Source organism: Sciurus vulgaris (genome assembly GCF_902686455.1).
Source record: "Sciurus vulgaris genome assembly, chromosome: 1".
Lineage (NCBI taxonomy): Eukaryota > Metazoa > Chordata > Mammalia > Rodentia > Sciuridae > Sciurus > Sciurus vulgaris.
In genome coordinates this window covers 22,652,649-22,674,980 of record NC_136461.1, presented here as the reverse complement: position 1 = coordinate 22,674,980, position 22,332 = coordinate 22,652,649, and the positions used below count along the sequence as shown (strand labels likewise).

Below are 22,332 nucleotides of genomic sequence, written 5' to 3'. Positions count from 1 at the left end.
AACGGAGAACACCGAAGACATTTGCTTTCAAATCCTGGCTCTGACATTTCCTGACTCGTGACGACCCAGGGCCATTGGCTCCTGGACAGTGGTGTCCCTCTGAGTCTGTGGCAGGTAAAAGCTGTGAATGAATGGCATGCTGCGCCAGGCAGGGCAAAGCTCGGAGGGCTGCGGGGGCCATGAGGTGGCACCGTGTATGGAGCCTGGACCTGCAAAGAGCCCGGGGCCACCTCACACTCAAGCCGTCCAGCCTCCCTGGGTCTACCTCAGCTTCCAGCTCTGCGCCTGCACCCACGCAGCGGGGCGCAGCTGGGGGCCAAACCTCCCTGGTGACAGGGCTGTGACCCGCTTCTCAGCACTCTAGACTCGGCTGAGCGGTCGGTCCCTCCTGGAGTTCTCTTAAATTCTGTGACTGCCTCTTCTTTATGGATGGCTCCTCTCCTTGGTTCCAGGAATTCCAAGGTCATCCAATGCCAGCCGCTCCCAGTGTGTCTCACCCCGACCTCTCCCAGGAGCGCAGATTGTTGTATCTGGAGGAGGTCTGGTGGCTTATTTCAGCACTCCTAACCTGCTTCTCTCCCAGGTCCCCAGCAGGGCAACTCCGGCCCCAAACCCTGGAGTTGAACTTGACTCCTCTCTGCCTCACCTGATGCCTCAGCAAATTCTCTCGGTTCCACCTTCAAGGCGCATCCTGATCCTGACTGCGTCTCACCCCCTCCACCACTATGGCCACTCCACGTCCTCCTCTCTCTCTGACCCCCCAGTCTGGGGATTGAAGCCAGGGCAGCCACATCCTCAGACATTTTTATTTATTTGGAGACAGGGCCTTCCTAAGTTGCCCAGGTGGGCCTTGAACTTGTGATCCTCTCGCCTCAGCCTCCCAAGTGACTGGGATCACAGGCACGCGCCACCGGCTGCCCTCATCACTACTGTGGGGCAGAGCCTCATGCTGACTCACAGTTTCTCTCCTGCTCCGATCACGTCAAAGTCTTGGCTCACCACAGGCTGGTCAGGGGCAGCCCAGACCCTTCCCGCCACATCCCCTTGCCCTCCCCTCCACCTCCGCTACCCACACCTGTCCTCCCGTTCGCTCTCCACCCCGACCTTTGAGCATGCTGACCTCTCTTCCTCCAGGGCTCTGCTCACACCTCACCCCCACAGAGAGGCTGCCTGACCCCTGCCGCTGCCCTCTGTCACTCGCTCCTCCTGTTTCATTTTTCTTCACAGCACCTGTGTTTCCACTTCATTTTGTCATTGATGTATCTGTTTTTCTAAGCTCTGTCTTTCTCACCAGGAAGGTGAGCTCTACCGGCGCGGGTTCTTACCTGTCTTGTTTGTCCTGTGTCACCTGTGCCTAGAGTCATGCCAGGCAGAAGAGGCCCTCACATTGTTATTGAGAGGCTGGATGATGGATGGATAGATAAATGGATGGATGAATGGATGGTTGGATGGATGATGGATGGATGGGTGGATGGGTGGGTGGATGGGTAGATGGATGGATGAATGGATGGGTGGATGGATGGATGGATGGATGGATGGATGGACAGATGATGGATGATGGGTAGATGGATGGATGGATGGATAGGCAAACGGATGATGGATGTGTAGATGATAGATGGATGGATGGATGGTGGATGATTGGTGGATGGGTGATGGATGGGTGATGGATGGATGATGGATGGATGGATCATTATCCACAATCCCACAGGACAGCACCCACAGGGCAAACAAAACACACCAACCATCTTTTGCACCTGAACACAACTTTGTATTTTCCCCAAAGCCCACTCATATCTGTACTCCCAAACGCCTCTGAAGGGTAGAGGTGGACATTTCCACACCCAATTTGAAGGCCCAGGGGACAGCCAATGAGAAGCACAGTGTCTGGCAGGCTCTCTGGACCCTCCAGCTTCCACAAGGGGCAACCGCAGCCCACCTTTTCCTCAGATGTCTAGGGGTAAATGTTCTTCAGCCCACAAAGATTTTCTGGCCTTGACTAGGCTGAGGAGGCAGAGGCAGGATTGGTGGCACTGTCTCCAGCAGGCAGGGAGCACCATTTGCAGAGGCTGTAGGTGCACGACGGCCCTCATAAGGCAAGCTGGGAGACACACAGGAGATGGCGTGGGCCCTAGGTGCAGTCCCCTCTCTCACTGCAGGGTGGTCATCTGGATGTTCCTCCCCTCCCCTCTGCCAATGTCCTTCCCTGCAGGATACATATTTTTTTAAGCTTAAAACCCCAGATACTATTTATTCATTTTGTTACCAGGGATTGAACCCAGGGGCACTTAACCACAGAGCCACATCCCCATCCCTTTTAATTTTAATTTTGAGACAGGGTCTTGTTAAGTTGCTTGGGGCCTCACTAAATTGTTGAGGCTGGCCTTGAACTTGTGATCCTCCTGCCTCAGCCTCCTGAGCTGCTGGAATTGCAGGGGTGAGCAACCACACCTGGCCCCAAATATTACTTTTAACCTTGAAAAGGGCCCAGGGATGGCCCTAGCATCTGCTCTACTTTAGAATCCTCTGTAGCCCCACCTCATCCATCCAACCTTTCCATCTGGGGCTCCTCTGAGGTCAAGGTCAGGCCTGAGGGAGCCCTGGGCCTGGTCTGTCAGCTGTGTGGCCAGGTGCTGCACATGCCCTCTGAGGATGCCCAGACTGTGGGGCAGGGGGTGACCCCTGAAAGGCCCTGTCCAGCCAGAGGCAGGGTCCTGGACATGAATGGTCCTTGGAAGAATTCACATCATCTTCCTTAGCCCTCTCGTCAGCCCTGTGAAGGGAGGACGGTAGTTCCCTCTACCAGCCCTGTGAGAGGGAACTACCGTCCTCCCTTCACAGGAGGGGAAACCGAGGCTCTGACCACGTGCCAGTACATGGTGGGGCCAGTCTGACCACAAAGCCCGAGCTGGAGGCATCTCCAGTTCAAGTAAACCCTTTCAGCAGCGCCCACAAACTGGACAGAGGAGGGAGGAAAGAAATCCAGGGTCCTGTCAGCGCCCAGGACCTGCAGGGCACAAGCCTCGTGCTGGGCAAGTTCCTCAGCCACCGCCCCCACAGTGGTGTAGAATGGCCTTCTCAGGGCGGGGGCAGAGCTCTCGCCTAGCACTTGAGTGCCTGGGTTCCAGCCCCAGAACCATCCAAAGAGGAACACACAAACCAAAAGAACCACCCTGCCTCCTCCAGGAGCACTCCTCCCCCTCCAGGAGCACTCCTCCCCCCTCCAGGAGCACTCCTCCCCCCCCTCCAGGAGCACTCCTCCCCCTCCAGGAGCACTCCTCCCCCTCCAGGAGCACTCCTCCCCCCTCCAGGAGCACTCCTCCCCCTCCAGGAGCACTCCTCCCCCCTCCAGGAGCACTCCTCCCCCTCCAGGAGCACTCCTCCTCCCTCCAGGAGCACTCCTCCCCCCCTCCAGGAACACTCCTCCCCCTCCAGGAGCACTCCTCCCCATCTGAGCTTCCCGGGCCCCACCAAGGCACTGGAGCCACTCCACGACAGCCATGCCCTGGCCTAAGGCGCCATCTCCAGCAGGCTCCTGTGAAAAGGTGGTGACGGTCATAGTGTCAGTCCCTCCACCTCCTCGGGGACCAACCCGAGACCAGGCAGAGAAAGGACCCCAGGGCAGGTGTGTGAGTCAGCCTGAGGCAGGTGGGGAAGCGTCACCTGAAGACGAACCAGAGAACTCGGGAAGCAGTCACAAATGGTCAGAGCAAGAAGGGTCTGGGCTGCCCGGGAACCTCGGACTTCAGACCCTGGTGAGAGCGCCGCAGCGCCCTTCCTCCAACCCCTCCAGACACCTGCGCTGGGGGCCCAGGGCACAGTGAACGGCCGCAGGCAGGAAGCCATTGGAGGTGGAGCTCATGCAGCAGGTGTAGGGCCCGCGCCGGGAAGACGAGCCAGTCGCTCACGTCCAGCTCGGGGAGTCACACCTCCTCCAAGGAGAGCCCGTCAAAGGCATCACACTTGGGGCCCTAGAAGGGGCAGGGGCAGAGGCGGGGCTCTGAGAGGACCTCCTACAGGGAGCGAGGGGGCGGGGTCAGAGAAGCAGGAGCGCCCAGTCCCCGCCCACTCCCCAGGCCCAGGGTGTGCCCCTGGGCACAAGTGGCCACGCACCAGCCAGGACGCAGTCATTCAGCCACAGGAATCACGAATGGGTGGCTACTCTGTGCCAGGCGGTGCTCCCTGCACACCGTGGGACTCATACACACTGAGCCAAATGAAGACCCTGCGATCGCGGAGCATGTTCTATGAGGCGCCACACCCCAGCCCTGCCACTCCAGAAAGTCTGTTTTCCAACTCTAGCATGCAAAGGTTTTATTCATTAGTCCCTCAGGGCATTAAGCCTGGAGCCACCCGGGGAGTCTTAACAAGGCTGATGCCAGGCCCCCAGGCCCCGAGAAATTCTGATTTAAGTGGTCTGAGGGCATGGCCTGGGCCCTGGGGCTCTAAAGCTTCCCGGGCCACCCCTGTGAAGCAGTTGGAGAACCATTCCTCTTGAAGTCTCCTGAGCCTTCAACATTCAAATATTCTGGAAACGCCCAGAGCCACAGGTGTGCAACCTCCGCAGACCCACGCACCTGTGCACCCAGGTACCCGCGCAGGTGCGATCGACAGGCCCCTCGAGGAAACACACATGGGTGAACGTGCAGATCCCCGCACACACTCCTGGTGTGATAACTTTTAGAACCGTGCTTTATCTGAGATCCTGCACCTCTCCCTGCCTCTCAGAGCAGGGCCCAGACCTGGTGGTGGTCTCAGGGCCTGGGAGGTGCCGGAGTCACACAAGGGCCCCCTTGCCTTCACCACGATGGGTGTCCTGGGGACTGGCTCCCTGAGGAAGATGCGGAAGGAGCCATCCCAGCCCTCATTGAGGTAGTAGAGCAGCTTCCCTCGGCCTCCTGCGAGCAGGGGATGGCGGGACTGAGGTGTGCTTGGCCAGGTCTCTCTCCTGACTCTTCACGCAAGAGCCCCAGGACCCTTGGGAGAGGCGCAGACCCTCTGCCCAGAGCTGGATAACTCCTGTTCCCTGGTCCTCCTTCCCATGCATGTCTAGCCTGTCCTCGGGCACACACTCTCCTTCTGCTCTCTCCAGCAGAGCATATGCATGAGAGCTCAGGGATTGTTCCAGGCCTCACGTGTGTCTGTTTAATGCACTTAACTACACCCTGAGTAGATACAATGGTCCTTGCTTTACAGTGGGGGAAACTAAGTCTTGCCAGAAGTCCACAAGGGAATGTGGGCAGGATGGGATTCATCTCAAGTCTTTGTCTTGGACCAGGTTCCTGAGCACCTGCTGAGTCAGGGCAGAAGAGGGGGCAAAGGGCCTTTGTGTGACCGTCTCATTTGTTTTGCAAGTCTGGGGGTTGAACCCAGGGGTGCTCGACCACTGAGCCACACCCCCAGCCCTGTGTATTTTTTTATTTTGAAATGGCCTCACTCAATGGTGAGCCTCCTGCCTCAGCTTCCCGAGTTGCTGGGATTTCAGTGAGCTCGGCCACACCTGGCTGAGTTGGTTCTGTTCTGCTTGCTCCTTCAAGGTGTGCTGTTTCCTTCCTGGCAGGGGTGCCTGGATGAACATTTTTATTTTTGTGTGTTCTTGGTGCTCTGGCCTCTGGGGCCCTGCTCATGCCTGAGGGAGTGGTCATTCCAGAGGAGCTCATTCTTAGCAACAGCCTTTTCCCGGAGTTCTGATTCCTGCAGGGCCAAGGACCAGGCACAGTCCTTATACTCCAGGGTCTTCTAAACAGTTGAAACTGGCCAGTCCTAAGCCTGCCTGCACGGTGTGCCGGCCTTGTCCATTCCTTCCCTCAAAGTCACGATGAAGACCCCTTTCCACTCTCTCCTTATGCCTCCTGAGCAACCGTGGTGCTTTCCCACGTGGTCCTGCCCGGTGTGATGGCTCCTGTCTCTAGTAAACTACGCATACGACAGTCATTCCTGAGTCTATGTCTTATAAATCCTGGCTACATTTTAAAATAGTGCCCAACTCTAACCGGCACCAACTAGTGCGTGATCCTCACCTCCCTCCACCTAAACTCACCGCCTCTAATGATATTGCTGATGTAAGCCTGTGGCAACTTTCTCCCTAGCTGCTGACCCCCACGTCCTCTGGACATGACCTCCGCCCAAACCAGTTTCTTCACAGTCTTTAGACTGTACTCAGAATATTGTCTTTTGAATTCCAACTCAGAATTCTACACTAATTTCTGGTAGCACTTGGGGGCATTTCAGCTACTACTTAGATGCTCAGGTCTTTCTGAATAGCAACTTTCTCTCCCCAAGTTTTCCCTCCTCACTTCTCGCTGCTGTCAGTCACCTCTTTGCTCCTCCCCTGCCTCCCTCTGCTGTTATGGAGCTTCTCTCCTCAGCCCCAGCCGCGGCCCATGGTCCCTGAGTCAGTTTTGGATAGTTCCTCCTGACAGCCCTGAGGTGACAGCCCCTGCTGGGCACGTGGGGCAAATACACCAGCACTGGAGTCAGAGGGGCCTGGGGCCAGCCATGCCACTAACTGGCTGTGCCGCCTCCTTGCACGAAGCCTTTCCCTCTCTGTGCCTCAACATCTCCACCTATTTAATGGGAATGACCCGAAGCCACCTCACGGGATCATTGAGCAGAAATGAGATAAAATATATAGTTCACACATCATTGATCCATACTAATTGGCAGCTCTTGCTATTGTGGACATAAATAACCAGCTCCAAATACTTGTAACTCAGACTTTGGAGAAATGATGGCTAAAATCATATGCTTTACATTATTATTACTATTATTATTTTTATTAGTTTGGTACTGGAGATTGAACTCAGGGGCACCTTACCACTGAGCCACATCACCAGCCCTTTTTATTTTTTGTTTTGAGACAGGGTCTCGCTAAGTTGCTGAGGCTGGCTTTGAACTTGCCTCAGCCTCCCAAGCTTCTGGAATTATAGGCACACACCACCTATATTACATTATAATATTCTTGACTGAGATGTTCTGCAAGGAAATGAAATTGTTTGACACAAATGCTTTTGGGATTACAAAACTGTGGCCAATCATTTGTCAAAAGGATAAGGAAGGAGATTAAAGAGATTCGTAAACATTGATATGTCAATTTTCAGCAAGCCACAGTGGATTGGATCTAGTAATGTTCTCCATTTCATCATGAAAATGAGAACAGCAAACCCCACTTTCACCACCCACAAAAGATACTGACAACAGAAAGACTCTTGTGACAGATGATCCCTCTGTCCAGGAGGGTCACTGTCATCCTCTGGACCAGAATCCTCAGGATATGATCATAAGAATATTGCTTTGATTTACTTGTTGTGAGAATTTGTATACACTCCCTCTAGTTTTTGTTACATGAATTTGTACCTGTTCACTTGCTTAAAGAATTTACTAGTTTGGGGCTGAGGTGTAAGTAACTCAGTGGTAGAGGGTTTACTTAGCATGTGCAAAGGCCTGGGGTCCATCCCCAGCACTGCAAAAAGGAAGGAAGGAAAGAAGGAAGAGAAGGAGCGGGGAGGGAGGAAGGGAGGGAGGGAGGATTTACTAGGCTTAGTTATAGGGTACACATTATTTCAAGGGAGTTGGGACCTGAGCTTATTCTGTGACTTTAACTTCATATATGCAGCATAAATTCACTGGATACTAAGGAAGAATGAAGATCTTTTTTCTTCATTCTTTACTTCACAGTCTATTTGAGAACGAGAAGTTAGTGACAGTAAAGGGTTTATTTCTAAACCCAATTCCAATCTTGTTTCCTGGTAATTAGGCACCAGGGGCAAAGCCTAGACCAGCTGTCCATCCTCTCCCAGGGCCTGGGGCTGCCTGGCCAGCGGCCTCCTGCCCCAGTGCCCTCCTGCCCACCCACCGGGCTCCAGCACCGCCTTCTTGCGGATGATGTTGACTGCAGCTGTGCAGACGGGCGCCATGTAGAAGCGTCCAGGCTCCGCGATGACCTCGACCCCAGTCCCCTCAGGAAAGTCCTGGGCCAGGGCAGCATTGATGACACTCGCCATCTGCAGGGACAGACCCAGCCTCTCCTGTGGCCAGTCCCTATACAGTGGGCTCAGCCTGCTCCGTTTCCCTCTGTCCGGGTGACAGTGACAGGGATGTGGAGGTTTGTTCACCCCCTTTTACTGAGGAAGGAGCAGGTAGGAACAGTGACCCAGAAGGACGAAGGCACCCAGCAGGAGAGGTGAAGGCGCCCCGAGATGTGGAGGTCGGAGGATTTGATTCAAATCCAGGAGCAGAGACAGAATGTTCCCTTGGTCTGGGGACTGCAAGCTTCTACCTGGCTGCAGCCGAGCCAAGGACAGCAGCTAACGTGTTTACAGAGGCGCAGCAGGTACGCACGCATGCGCAGTCAGGCCATGGTCTCCCAACACAGACGAACCCCAGGTGTGCACAAGGACTCCCCAAACACGGGGTTCTCAGGCTCACATTCTGTTCCCCACCCCAGGCTGGGACACCAGGCTCCCTCCCAGATCCCCGGGACCATCTCTCGCACCTCCTCAAACTTAGGCTGAGAGCCCTCCGCTCCAGGGAAGCCCCCTCCGAGATCCAGGAGGCTCCTGTCATGGCCCCACGACCCATCTCAAACACGCAGCAGCAGTCAGCAATGGCCTGTGCGAAGCTCTGGGGTGGCTGGCAATCGGAGCCCACGTGGAAGCTGAGCAGCACCGTGACAAGTGGCACAGGAGACACCCAGATAGAAATGCAAGGGTCAGCGAGAAGAGAGACGTATTCAGAAACCCTGCACCCTTGGTGCCTGGACCCAGGTAAAGAACAGAGACCAGCACAGAGCAGATGCCTCTGCGTGCCCAAGTACACTGGCCCAGGTGGGCACCCAGGAAATGTGCAACCTTGGATACACACGGGTGTCCTCAGAGATGCACACACCCCACGTGAGGATCCTAGAGTTGGGGAACTCACAACTGGGTCTCCCCCAGCTGTCCCTCCCAGTGCCTCCCTCCCAGAGTCCCCCCTTCTCCCCGTCCTTGGAGCGTATGTCATCAGAAGCTTGCCTCCCAGTGCCCCCAGAAGGTGGGCTGAGTAATCAACCAGGGCCAGGATGAGCAAGGCGAGACATTTCCTCAGGTGCAACATTTAAGGGGGCGCCAAAACACTAAGTAACCCAGGCAAATCATACTTCATGCAATCTTTTATTTTTTATTTTATTTTATTTATTTATTGTTTTTGGAGTACTGGGAACTGAATCCAGGGACACTTCACCACGAATTACACCCCCAGCCCTTTTAAATTTTATTTTTAAATTCAGAGATAGAGTCTTGCTAAGTTGCTTAGGGGCTTGCTAAGTGGATGAGACTGGCCTCAAACTTGCAATCCTCCTGTCTCAGCCTCCCAAGTCACTGGGATTACAGGTGTGCCCAACTTCCATGCATTTTAAAGAGCAAAATTAATGCAAACATCCATGAAGAATAAAACAAAAATTTTAAATGAAGGGCTGGGGTTGTAGCTCAGTGTTTGAGTGCTTGCCCAGCATGTGTGAGGCACTGGGTTTGATTCTCAGTGCCACATATAAACAAACAAATAAGCATTGACAACTAAAAGATTATTAAAAGAAATAAAAAAATCACCCCCCTTAAAAAAAATATTTTTTTTAAATGAAGCCAGGCTCAGTGGCTCACGCCTGTAATCCCAGCAGCTTGGGAGGCTGAGGCAGGAGGATTGTGAGTTCAAAGCCAGCCACAGCAATGGTGAGCTGCTAAGCAATTCAGTGAGACCCTGTCTCTAAATAAAATACAAAATAGGGCTGGGGATGTGGCTCAGTGGTTGAGTGGCCCTGAATTCAATCCCTGGTACCAAAAAAGAAAAAAAAAATTTAAATGAAGACAAGATCAATAATCTATCCCAAAAACCTCCTCCAGAAAACTTCTAGACCTCATCAATGAATTCAGAAAAATAGCAGGCTATAAAATCAACACGCATAAATCTACAGCATTTTTATATGCAATTGATGAAACAGCTGAAAGGGAAATGAGGAAAACAACTCCATTTGCAATAGCCTCAAAAAAAATAAAATACTTGGGTATCAATCTAACCAAAGAGGTAAAAGATCTCTACAATGAAAACTACAAAACACTGAAGAAAAAAATTAAGGAAGACCTTAGAAGATGGAAAGATCTCCCATGTTCTTGGATAGGCAGAATTAATATTGTCAAAATGGCCATACTACCAAAAGTGCTATACAGATTCAATGCAATTCCAATTAAAATCCCAATGATGTACCTCACAGAAATAGAGCAAGCAATCATGAAATTCATCTGGAAGAATAAGAAACCCAGAATAGCTAAAGCAATCCTTAGCAGGAAGAGTGAAGCAGGAGGTATTGCAATACCAGATCTTCAACTCTACTACAAAGCAATAGTAACAAAAACAGCATACTATTGGCAACAAAATAGACAGGTAGATCAATGGTACAGAATAGAGGACATGGACACAAACCCAAATAAATACAATTTTTTCATACTAGACAAAGTTGCCAAAAATATGCAATGGAGAAAAGATAGCCTCTTCAACAAATGGTGCTGGGAAAACTGGAAATCCATATGCAACAGAATGAAACTAAACCCCTATCTCTCACCCTGCAAAACTCAACTCACAATGGATCAAGGACCTTGAAATCAGACCAGAGACCCTGCATCTTATAGAAGAAAAAGTAGGTCCAAATCTTCACCTTGTTGGCTTAGGATCAGACTTCCTTAACAGGACTCCCATAGCACAAGAAATAAAAGCAAGAATCAATAACTGGGATAGATTCAAACTAAATAGCTTTCTCTCAGCAAAGGAAACTATCAGCAATGCGAAGAGAGAGCCTACAGAGCGGGAGAAAATCTTTGCCCTCATACTTCAGATAGAGCACTAATTTCCAGAATATATAAAGAACTCAAAAAACTCTACACCAAGAATACAAATAACCCAATCAACAAATGGGCTAAGGAAATGAACAGACACTTCACAGAAGAAGATGTACAAGCAATCAACAGATATATGGAAAAATGTTCAACATCTCTAGTAATAAGAGAAATGCAAATCAAAACCACCCTAAGATTCCATCTCACCCCAATTAGAATGGCGATTATCAAGAACACAAGCAACAATAGGTGTTGGAGAGGATATGGGGAAAAAGGTACACTCATACATTGCTGGTGGGACTGCAAATTAGTGCAGCCACTCTGGAAAGCAGTGTGGAGATTCCTTAGAAAACTTGGAATGGACCTACCATTTGACTCAGCTATCCCACTCCTCAGCCTATACCCAAAGGACTTAAAATCAGCACACTACAGAGATACAGCCACATCAATGTTCATAGCGGCTCAATTCACAATAGCCAGATTATGGAACCAACCTAGATGCCCTTCAATTGATGAATGGATAAAGAAACTGTGGTATATATATACGATGGAATATTACTCAGCCATAAAGAATAATAAAATTATGGCATTTGCAGGCAAATGGATGAAATTGGAGAATATCATGTTAAGTGAGATAAGCCAATCTCAAAAATCCAAGAGGAATGATCTCACTGTTAAGTGGATGATGACACTTAATGGGGGGTGGGAGTGGGACAAGAATGGAGGAAGGAGGGACTGTATAGAGGGAAAAGAGAGGTGAGAGGGGTGGGGGGGAAGGAAAAAAATAATGGAATGAATCAAACATCATTACTCTATGTAAATTTATGAATATGCAAATGGTATGCTGTTACTCCATGTACAAACAGAAACAACATGTATCCCATTTGTTTACAATAAAAATAAATTTAAAAAATAATAATTATCTATCCCAAGGCCAAAAAGAAAATCAGTAATACCAACCCTATCTTTATTTAAGATATCAATCTTTGTTTGGATTTTTTTTGCATTAACTTTGATTTTTTTTTAAGTTCTTTATCTAGAGTAGTAGGGTGTTTTGGTGGCCCTTAAACTTTGCACGGGAGGCCACTGCCTCACTTGGATTCCACTGGTCCCAGATAACGTCCAGCCCCAGCTCTAGACAAATGGAGCACTGTGGGGGGCCAGAGAAGCCACTGGGAGGCCAGAGAGGCCACCTGGCCCAGGGCATGCATTAAGCAGGGCGCTCAGGGAGGCACCAGGACTCCTGCCTCCCCGTCATGGAAGGCTAGTGCTACTCACCTGGCTCCAACCACCGCCAGCCCCAGGTCTCTGGCAGTCGTGAGCAGGTGTCCACACGCCTCCAGGCTGGCCCCAAACTTGGTGTTCAGGGGGAATCTGCTCTTGCTGTCCTCAGCCAATATCCAGGGGACCAGCCTGCAGCAGCGCAGGAGAGGTGGCAAGAGAACTTAGACCCATGAACCCTGAGGCCTGGGTGCTTTACCACCATCCCCGCCTCCCCTCCCTCTCCCCTGGTTCCTCTGCCAGGCAGGCTCAAGCAGGAAGAGCATAAAAATCATAAAGACACCTGCAGAATCAGAGCTGCTAAGGAACTTTCTCGAGACTACATAGCACGTGACCAGGGACCCTGAGAAGTGGATCCTGCTGGACTCCAGTGAGTACTTTTCCCTTTATTCCAGTGCTGGGATTGAACCCAGAGCTTTGCGCAGGCTCTACCACTGAGCTGTGCCCTTGGCCCATGCGAGTACTTTTTCTTTGACATCACGGTGCCAGACCTCCGTGCGCCAGGCTCTGCCTAGTGTCTGTGCAGACAAAAGCAATGTTTATTTGGTACCAATGTGCACCACAGAAGGCTTTGGCCCACTGACCCCAATTCTTAAGTTTGCTCACCTGGCCCCAGTGTGGTGCTGGGCCACCTTGGTCAGCTCTTCCTCGCTGTCAAAGCCCGTGGCAGGCTGCATACTGAATGTGGATGCTGGCCTTGCAGGGGTTGGCAAAGATGATGCGTGCGGGGGCCACGCCCAGGCTCAGCACCTGCTCCAGCTCCACCTGGCATGGAGAGCCAGAGTTGGGGTTATCTTGCTGTCCCTCTACCCTTTGAGGACCGGAAGACTGGCCTAAGCAAATGGAGCTGCCCTTGATGGAACCTCTACTATCTGCCAGGCACTGCACTGGGAAAGTAGAGTTGGCCACATTTTTGGTCCTTGGGGGCACTTTACCACTGAGCTACATCCCCAGCCCTTTTTTTCAATTATTTTACTTGTCGATGGACCTTTATTTTATTTATGTATATGCAATGCTGAAAATTGAACCCAGTGCCTCACACGTGCCAGGCAAGTGCTCTACCACTGAGCCACAACTCCAGCCCCCCCCAGCCCTTTTTACTTTTTATTTGAGACAGGGTCTTGCTAAGTTTCCCAGGCTCGCCTTGAACTTGGCGATCCTCCCTCGTACCTGGGATTCCAGGCATGCGCCACCACGTTTGGCCATGTTTTAAAGAGGAAGAAACTGAGGCTCAGAAAAGTAATCTGGCTGTGCCAGGTCAGAGTGTGTCCTGAGGCTTGAAGCCTGTGCCCAGCTTGGGCTGTCCACCCTCGTCTCATGGCCCAGTGGAAGGCGGACCACAGTAGTTCATTTGTTTATTCTGTCAAAAATAGCTGAGCACTACACAGCAGGCACTCCAGATCCTGGCCACGACCTTCTCCCCCAGAATGTGACAGGCCTGGCGCTGGCTCACCTGGCTGGCACAGTCAAAGCCTGTGCCCAAGGGAGCCAGGACACGCAGCACCCAGGGGCTGCTGCTGCACTTCACCGAGTAGAAGGGCCAGACCCTCGGCAGGGCCTGGCCGAAAGCCTGATGGTGGCTGGCCAGCTCGTGCAGGTCAGCCACCATGAAGGGATCTCGGTGGTCCTGTAGGGGCAAGGACACAGGGAGAGAAGGCTGCGCAGTGGCTTATCTGGCAAAATCCCCTCAGCTCTCTGAAGTGAGCGCCGCTGCTTTCCTCTTTCAGGGACGAAGAAACAAAGACTGAGAAAAGTGAGAACACTGGCTCAAGGTCATGGAGCAAGTGCGAGTCAAAGAGGATTCGAACCCGGGTCTTTTGACTCCTCCCTCCTCTCCCCACAATGCCGGGGATCAAACCCAGGCCTAGGGCATGATAGGAAGGTGCTTTCTGCTGAGGCGCATCCTTGACCCTCTTTAACTAGAAGGCCATCATCTCTGCAGACCGAAGTAGGAAAAAGGGGTCTCCAACCCCAGCGTGGGCTGACCCTGGGTAAAATCCCACATGACAAGCAAGGGGCCTGGAAACGACAAATGAGGGAACGGAAACGCTCATCCAGGACCCCAGCTGAAGGGGCCTTGGAAAAAGGCTTGTGAAATTGCCTTGCAGAGCCATAAAACAGGAAGGGGCTCCTCCCACCCTGGGGGCTGGGGAGCAGGACTCCGCCTGCCGTGGGTGCCACGCCCTCCATACCGATTGGGAGAGCTCCTGGATCTTCCTCAGGACTTCCTGCCAGGCCGGTTCCCCAGGCCCCAGGGCGATGAGCTCCTTCAGTCCTAGGGGACCTAGGTCTCTCCCTCGGGCCCCACGGTGGGTACTCATCCCTGAGTCTCCAGCCGAGGCCTCCTCCAGGCACAATCCGGCACCCTGGAAAGGGCCTGCTCTGAGGACCCGCCTCTTCCTCCCTGCTGGCCCCAGAAGCCTGAGTGGCTGGTCCGAGTCCTTGACCCCCACCACCCTTCAACCCCAAGACTCCACAGCCTTGGCGAGTTTTTCCAGATGGACGGGTCACTGCTCCAGCCCAGCCCTGGTCACAGACTGGTGGGGGCAGCAAGCAGGACCCATGGACCCACCCACCCAGAGAAGGATGGTTATCCCTCACCTAGTGCACCCATTCAAGTGAGAAACAGACTCAGAAGAAGCGCGGAGAAGGACTGAGACCTGGGAGAAGGCAGGGTCCTATGGTCACATTTTGCCAAAAGGGATAAGGCCAGAAAGAGGAAGGGACTTGCCCCAGGTCAACTGGTTAGCAGCGGAGCTGGGAATGGAACTGGACTCCCTAGAGCAGTCACTGGACCCTGCCCTGCCGCTGACACCTGAAGCAAGTGGGGTCAGCCTGCGGCCAGAAGCTCCTGCTCTGTGGTGGGGAGGGTGCCTGCAGCCCCTCCTTACTCACCTTGTGGTCATGGTGACCTGCTTTCTCAGGAACAGCCCAGGGAGCAAGGTCGATGGTGTCCCCAAACTTCAGGTAAATCTCTGTGGGAGGGGGGTGGGAGGGGGGCAAGAATGGAGGAAGGAGGGACTGTATAGAGAGAAAAGAGGGGTAGGGGAGGAAGGAAAAAAATAACAGAATGAGTCAAAAACTATTACCCTATGTAAATGTATGATTACACAAATGGCATGCTTCTGTTTCATGTACAGAGAAACAAGATGTATCCCATTTGTTTACAATAAAAATAAATTTAAAAAAATCTCTATGGGAAGAGCAAATCCCAGCCCCAGCTCAGGGGGCAGGGCATGTGCCCCCCCACCTTCCCCACCTAACCTCAGTCCCCTTCCTTCTCAGTCCCAACCTCCAGGGCAGGAGGTCTCCCACACAACAGGCGCATAGGGTGGGCTGAGACCCTTGTCGTACATAAGTGTCAGCAATGGCCCAAAGCAGAGGAAGTCTGAAATATTCCCACTCACCCTTTCCTCTCTGCAGGTGGAAACCAGGACCCCAAAGTGACCAGATCACTCAGCAGATGGGGAGTGGGCCTGGGAGTAGAATCAAGACCTCTGACTTCGAAGGGAGTGAGTCCCGCAGACTCTCCTGGATGGCGTCTCTTGTGCTCTGCTGCAGATTTAAGTGTCCTGCTGGAAGCTTCTGCAGATAGAAGCCTGATGCTGTCTGCCTCGTGGCTCAGGGTCTAGTCTCATCCTCACCCCTCCCCACCCTACTTTTCTGTGGGAGTCTCCTCTGCCTTGTGTGACCTCCTGGCCCTCCCAGACTGGAGCCACCACCTTGGGGCTGGGATGTCAACTACCACTTTCTGCAGGCTTATACCTGCTACTGTGCTAAGTCCTCTGCTATTCCAGAGAAGATCAGCCAGAGCTTCTAGGCCTCTGACTGATCTGGTGTGCCAGCTCTGCACAGGCAGCCAGTGGGGAGGACCAGGACAGCAGCAATGGCCGGGCCCAGGTCCTCCTGTACCTGCGTTAGCAGAGATATGGATCTTAACCCAGAAACTAATCCTCTTATAGCCTCCGACTCCCTCCTGCTTGCACCCCCTCCATGACATTTCCTCCCCAGGACAGCGGCCTTGAAATCAGTCAGGTTTAACACTCTCAAGCTGTGCAGTTGTGGACATGTTAATTGACTTCTCTGAGACTCAGTTTCTTCATCTGGAAAATGGAATATCAAGGAGCAGGATAAGGATTAAGTGGGATAATATGTATGGAGCACCTCACTATCACTGTTGGTCTTTGTGTTTGTCTTTCTGCCCATGTGAATCTTCCCTTCCAGATGCCATGCCTGGGAGACAGGAACCCAATCTGCATTTCTGTATCCTCCATTCAGGACAGAGCAGAGTGCAATTGGGCATGCCTGTGATTCCAGCTACTCAGAAGGCTGAGGCAAGAGGATGGAAAGTTCGAGGCCAGTCTCAACAATTTAGCAAGTCCCTCAGCAACTTAGAACTTGTATCAAAATTTAAAAAATAAAAATAAAAAGGACTGAGGATGTAACTCAGTGATTAAATGCCCTTTGCATTAAATTCCCAGCTCTCTGGTCTGTGGGGGTTGGGGGGGCGGCGTTCAGCACAGACTTTGCCTCAGTAAATATTTGTGGAAGAAAGAAATAAACGGGTATCTCAACTAATCCACGTGAGATCTAGGGTTTAGATAAAGGCCGGTGTGGTATTGTGATATGTATATTTTGGTTTTCATCCATGATTTCTGGCTCAAAACTCCATCCCTGAGGCAAACCACAGAAACTAGAACTTCTTCCTCCAGGTGGTCATAGAAACTGGAATCTTCCCCTGCTTGTCAGTCTCACCGCCAGCCACCAAGAGTCTCTCTGACCTGCTCTTGTCCTATAGCAGGTCATAGACCCTCCTCCGGCCAGCCCATGAGCAATGAAGTCTCCCTGGAGATCTGAAGGGACAGAGCTCTGGGAAGACTCCCTCCTGGTGGCTGAACCCCTGGCAGCTGCTGGAGGAGGCGCCCTTCCTACGCACCTCGCCTTCCCAGGCCCTCGCCCCTCATGACGCCCTTCACGATGAACTGGCCAATGGTAGGGCTGCCCTGAGTTACCTGAGCCAGCGCAGCGAATTCACGGAAGCCCAGGAGGGGTCGTGGGAACCCAACGCATCGCTGGCCGATTAGAAGCACAGGTTAAGTGATCTGGGCTGGCCGCGGGCATCTAGTGCACAGAGCAGGGGCCCTGGGGACTGAGCCCCACACTGTGGGACCCACGTGTCTCCAGGTGGGCAGTGTCAGCACCCGCTGCGGCGCTGCTTGCTGTCTTGGGGTGTGGGCAGAAGGCCCCAGACGTCCCTGGGTTGATGGCCGGGCTAGAGCAGACGGGAAACTGGACAGGGTGTTTTTCCCAGCACAGCCTGTGTGACGCCACATCCTGATAAGGATCCAGGGGAGAAAAGATCAGTGGGACGGAATGAACAAACCAGAAACGGAGCAGAGCTCAGACTTCAACTAATGGCCCAAGAGAACAGGTTCACGGAACAGCTGGGGACGAGCAAGCTGGGAAGACCTCGCTTCTCCCTAAGATAAAGGTGAAGTAGGCTAGAAAGCTAATTCATTTTTAAACAAACCATTAACAACTTTAGGAAATGGGATTGTCTGTGTGAACTATCTCTTGGGGGATGACTAAGCTGGAATGTGACCAGGGAGAGGACAGTGAAGGATCAACAGGTTCCGTGGCACCTGAGTTCTAAATGCTGTAGGTACTTAAACACGAAACTCAGTCCTTCCTGGGGATTAGGAGACCTGGGAGCGGGTGCTGGCCTGGGATTAACTCGCGGGGAAGTATGACCCGAACACGAGACCCGGAGTTAAGCAGCGGTTTTGACATCTCAGATGGTAAACCCCAAGAAGCCTTGTCAGAGTGACAGATGCCAGATGCCAGCCGGCCAGCACACCCAGGTGGCCACACTGAAGTGTCGGCGCATCCTGAAGGCACAAGGAGAGGGAAGGAGGAGAGGGAGAGAGAGCTGGCAGTCCTCCAGCTGGGGCCTCCAGACTCTCTCCTCCACCAGCGACCCTCCCAGGCTCTGGGGGCTCAAAGGTCCAGGCGGGGACAACAGGAAGAGCCTGAGTTGGAAGGAGGACTCCAGTGGGACCTGAGGCAGATCCCTAAACTTCTAGGGCCCTCCTGAATCCCTTCTGGAAAGAGGTGGGTGAAGATTAAGGATGAGTTGGAGAAGTCCTTCCACTCCATGATTCCAGACAGGAAAGTGAAATCGGTGACTTTCACAGAGACACCCCACCCGCCCACTTGCACCCACTGATTCAGGGAGAAACGATTTCAAGCTCTGGGTGGACGCCTTCCCCCCCAGGGCCTCAGTTTCATCCTCTGCCAAAGTCATCTGGATTTCTCCTGGCCTCATGGGTGGTTCCAAGGGTGAAATGAGGCGAAGTGGGGTTCCTGTGAAGAGCTAGCCAGGTGCCGGTACCAGAGTCATCCGGGTAATGAAGACAATGATAATGACAGTGGCCAACATTACTCAGCCTTAAAAGAGAGTCAGCATTATGCTAAGTATTTTTTATTTCGGCAAATTTGAAAACATTTTTATTGTTTGTTTTATTTTACTTTGACACATAATAATTGTGTTTATTCACAGGGTACAATGTGTGTTGTATGCATGTATACATTGTGGACTAACCAAATCAGAGTAATGAGCATATCAGTCACCTGAGTATTTACCTTTTTTTGGGGGGAGGGGAGACATTTAAAGCCTCTTTTAACTGGGCACAGTGGCACACACCTATGATCCCAGGTACTCAGGAAGCAAAGGCTCACCGCAATGCACCACAGATTCTGCTCCAGCAACTCTATTCTTGGGTCACTGGGGTTAAGCGCGATGTCTTTGGTTTGGTGAGTGTGGGTGTCATGAGTGAGCTATGCCATTAACATAGACCAAACACGTCTGTGTCTTTCCACAATGTCAGGATTTATTGAATAACAATAAATTTACAAGGTACACCAGTTGTGTGGTCGGGATTCACTGAGTACTCCAGAGTCACCTGATGGTCATGAGCCAGGCAATCGCGAGTTCTTTTATTCATTTCAAACTTAATTTCTAATATCCATAACACTCAAGCCGCACATCATACTTCACACGCAGATGCATGTGTGTGCCACAGAAAGACCGAGGAAGGGGAAGGGGGCGCAGCATCCAGAATGCTCTGCCAAGAGCACAGGCAGAGAGAGAGAAGACTGAAGAGCCAGAGTCACTGTAGGTGGCCAGGTAACCCACCAGTTCCGCAGAGTCGTCAGGGCAGAGGGGCTGCGTGGACAGCAGGGTGCCAGCTTGAGGTGTCAGCTTGGAGTGGGCCCACATTGTTGTCAAGGGCAGAAGAAACCACACTGTGCTGAAGCCCAAAGGAACAGGGTCAGAGGCTCAGAGCTCGGGCAATTTCCCTGTGCAAAGCTTACCATAAGTGACCAGGTGACAGGGTCAGGGCGCTGCCATGTCACTCTTAGGGGACTCTTCCTTTTATGGGCACAGCCTGAAAACTACTGTTCTGCTCACCATGGAGAAACTAGGAGCAGGGCACAGCCCGCTCTTCACCCTGGGCCAAAGAACTGCTGCTTCCCTGGGTTAAGGTCCGATGAGGTCTGACGCAGAACCTTTGGGGCTGTTGGACATCATACCCACCTCAACCATTTCAGCTCACGACAACGACCATGAGGTCAGAGCAGGGAGGGCGGGAAGATGCTCCCAACCAGGGCTCATCTCCTGAGGAATGAGAATGGCCCTTCCTTCTGAAGGTGGCCAGAAGACAGAGTGGTCTGCACATTCAGTAGCTCCAGGGTGTTCTGGCACCTTCCATTTTCATAGATGAAGTAAGACCTCTGGCTGAGATTCCCTTGGGTCTCTTTTCCAGCTTGGGAAGGTCTTCTGTGGATTCTGAAGCAGGTGTCCAGAACCTGCAACTGGGCAGCTTCCCCCTGGGGAAGAGGGAAGACTTCTGGTTACCTTCTAGAAAGAAGAGAGAAAGTGCCTGTCCCCGCCATGGCCTGCCTAAATGTGCACGGCAAGATCAAATTGCCTCTGGAAGCTACTGGGGAACAGAGAATGGACTGGAGATCATTCCGTACCTAGGGCATGCAGATGCCTGTAGATGCCTCTCCTGGTCCAGATTCCAGCCGGGCTGCTCACCATGCCATGAAGCCCAGAGGTCAGGAAGGATGAGAGCCAGCTGCTTTCAGCACTTCCATGGTGAAACCAGGAAAGTAAGACCCCGGAGAGAAGCTTCTGTCCTGTTAACCCATATAACAAACATTACAAGAGCACCTACTATGCGCTGGTAGGGCCCAGGAGGACAGGCAGGGGAGCAAACAGAACATCCTTGGGTAGTGGTGAGTGGTGTTCTCGCAGGTCTCTTGAATAAACTGCCGGAGAAGAGGGACTCTACTTGGGGGACCTGGGGTTCTGGGCCTTTGGGGTCGAACCTGGAAGACCTGCTTGTCACAACAGATAATAAGACAAGTGCCCCACTGTGTGCAAGCAACAGTGCCAGGCACTCGACCTGCATCACAGCAACCTGCCCAAGTTGAACTCTTGACTCTCACCCCAACTTGGTCCTGGCAACTTTCAATTCCCGGTGAAAATTGGCATCATCCAATCCAGAGTCGGTCTCCTTCTCCACCCTGCCCATCCTCACTCTCCCTGGACACATCCTGATTCTTCTTGGTGTTTTCTCTTCCGTGTCCCTGGTCATCCACTCCTCTCCATCTTGGTCATTGACCCAGTGGCTTCTCCTCTGCCCTCTGCTAATAACAGACATGATCCTGGTTCATCTCTTTTGAAAAAAAAAAATTTTTTTTGGTACCAAGGATTAAATCCAGGGACACTTAACCACTGAGCTGCATCCCCAGTCCTTTTTGTGTTTTATTTAGAGACAGGGTCTTACTGAGTTGCACACGGCCTCGCTAAATTGCTCAGACAGCCTTTGAATTCACAATCCTCCTGCCTCAGCCTCCCCAGTAGCTGGGATTACAGGCATGTGCCGTGGTGCCTAACTAGAAAGACCTTTAAAGATGATGATAACCAGTAGTCCTTACAACTGTTGTGAGGTTCAGAGACCCTGTGTTAATTCAACAAGATGTGTGAATCTTCATCCTAGAAAGGTGCATATGTAAACGGTAACTCATAGGTTAAGAAACACTGATTTAATCTGTCCCCTCCCATTTTATGAATGAAATTTGAATGAGATGTAGATAAAAGTCCTAGAGAAAGACTGCTGGTTGGTTAACTTATTCATTAGACACCAGGGAGTCACCGGGATCCTTCCATACACAGGACATTGGACTGTTCACAGCTGTTCCTCTGTCTTTCAGGAACCCAGGGCCTCCAGGAAGTGAGCAGGAGAGACAATAGGTTCCACTCACAACGGGGGAAATGAGCAGCTGACCCTTTCCACCTGCTGGAGAAGAGCGGGCTGTCTTCTAGAGCAGTAGGAGGAGCCTGGGAAAGCAGGGACATTTTAAATCCAACCTAGAGGGACAGGTTGGCACAGTCATTCAGATACAAGCCACAGGATTTGGTTGGACCATGAAGGATAAGCATGAAAAGAACAGGGCTCCATGCCAGGGATGACAAATGGCTGGACAGGAGGACCTGGAATCTTCCATGACACCCTTGAACCAACTCTGGTCGGGCATGTGATAATGAGGTATCACTGCTGTCTAAGTCACTGCTGAGCGGTCCCGTTACCTGCTCTGGAGACTGATAATACAGTCCATTGTTGTGTGAAGGAATAAAAAACAATAATATATAAGGTGATAAATCAGGAAAGAATAGAACAAGAGAATACTTCATGCCTAGGAAGGAAAATAAAGAAACAAGTTTTCTGGGGCAAAAATTTGGTTCTCAGGCTGAGATGTAGCTTAGCGACATAGCGCTTACCCCGAAGCCTTGGGCAGAATACCCAGTTCCGGAAAAAAAAAAAAAAAAAAAAAAAACAAAAAATTGGTTCTCAATCTTGGCTGTACTTTAAAATCACCAGGAGAAAAAAATCACTGGGGAGCTAATGAAAATCCAGATGCCCAGGGTCCTCTCCAGCCCAATCCCATCAGCTCCTGTTGGGTGAGATGTTGCAGCCGCTCCCAGGCGTGGGGACTAACGTGAGATCACTAGTCTAGAGACTAGTCTAGAGGATAAGGAATGTGGGACAGATTTGTTGGTTTTCATTATCTTTATTATATTATTTAATGCTGTTTTATTAGCTGTAAGATTTTTATTTAAAAT

General features: G+C 51.7%; 1 pseudogene across 1 annotated transcript; it reads right to left on the bottom strand.

Annotated features, from left to right (window-relative positions):
* Window positions 1-1,746: 1,746 nt before the first annotated feature.
* LOC306664617 (antizyme inhibitor 2-like) lies at window positions 1,747-20,740 on the bottom strand (annotated as a pseudogene). Its single transcript has 14 exons — window positions 20,655-20,740; window positions 19,336-19,450; window positions 17,077-17,212; window positions 15,036-15,115; window positions 14,333-14,482; window positions 13,594-13,767; window positions 12,747-12,905; window positions 12,138-12,272; window positions 8,492-8,653; window positions 7,853-8,000; window positions 4,795-4,895; window positions 3,795-4,010; window positions 3,491-3,532; window positions 1,747-2,198 (listed from the first exon to the last, which is right to left on the bottom strand). The product of its transcript is annotated as an antizyme inhibitor 2-like (transcript).
* Between the last annotated feature and the right edge of the window lie 1,592 nt (window positions 20,741-22,332).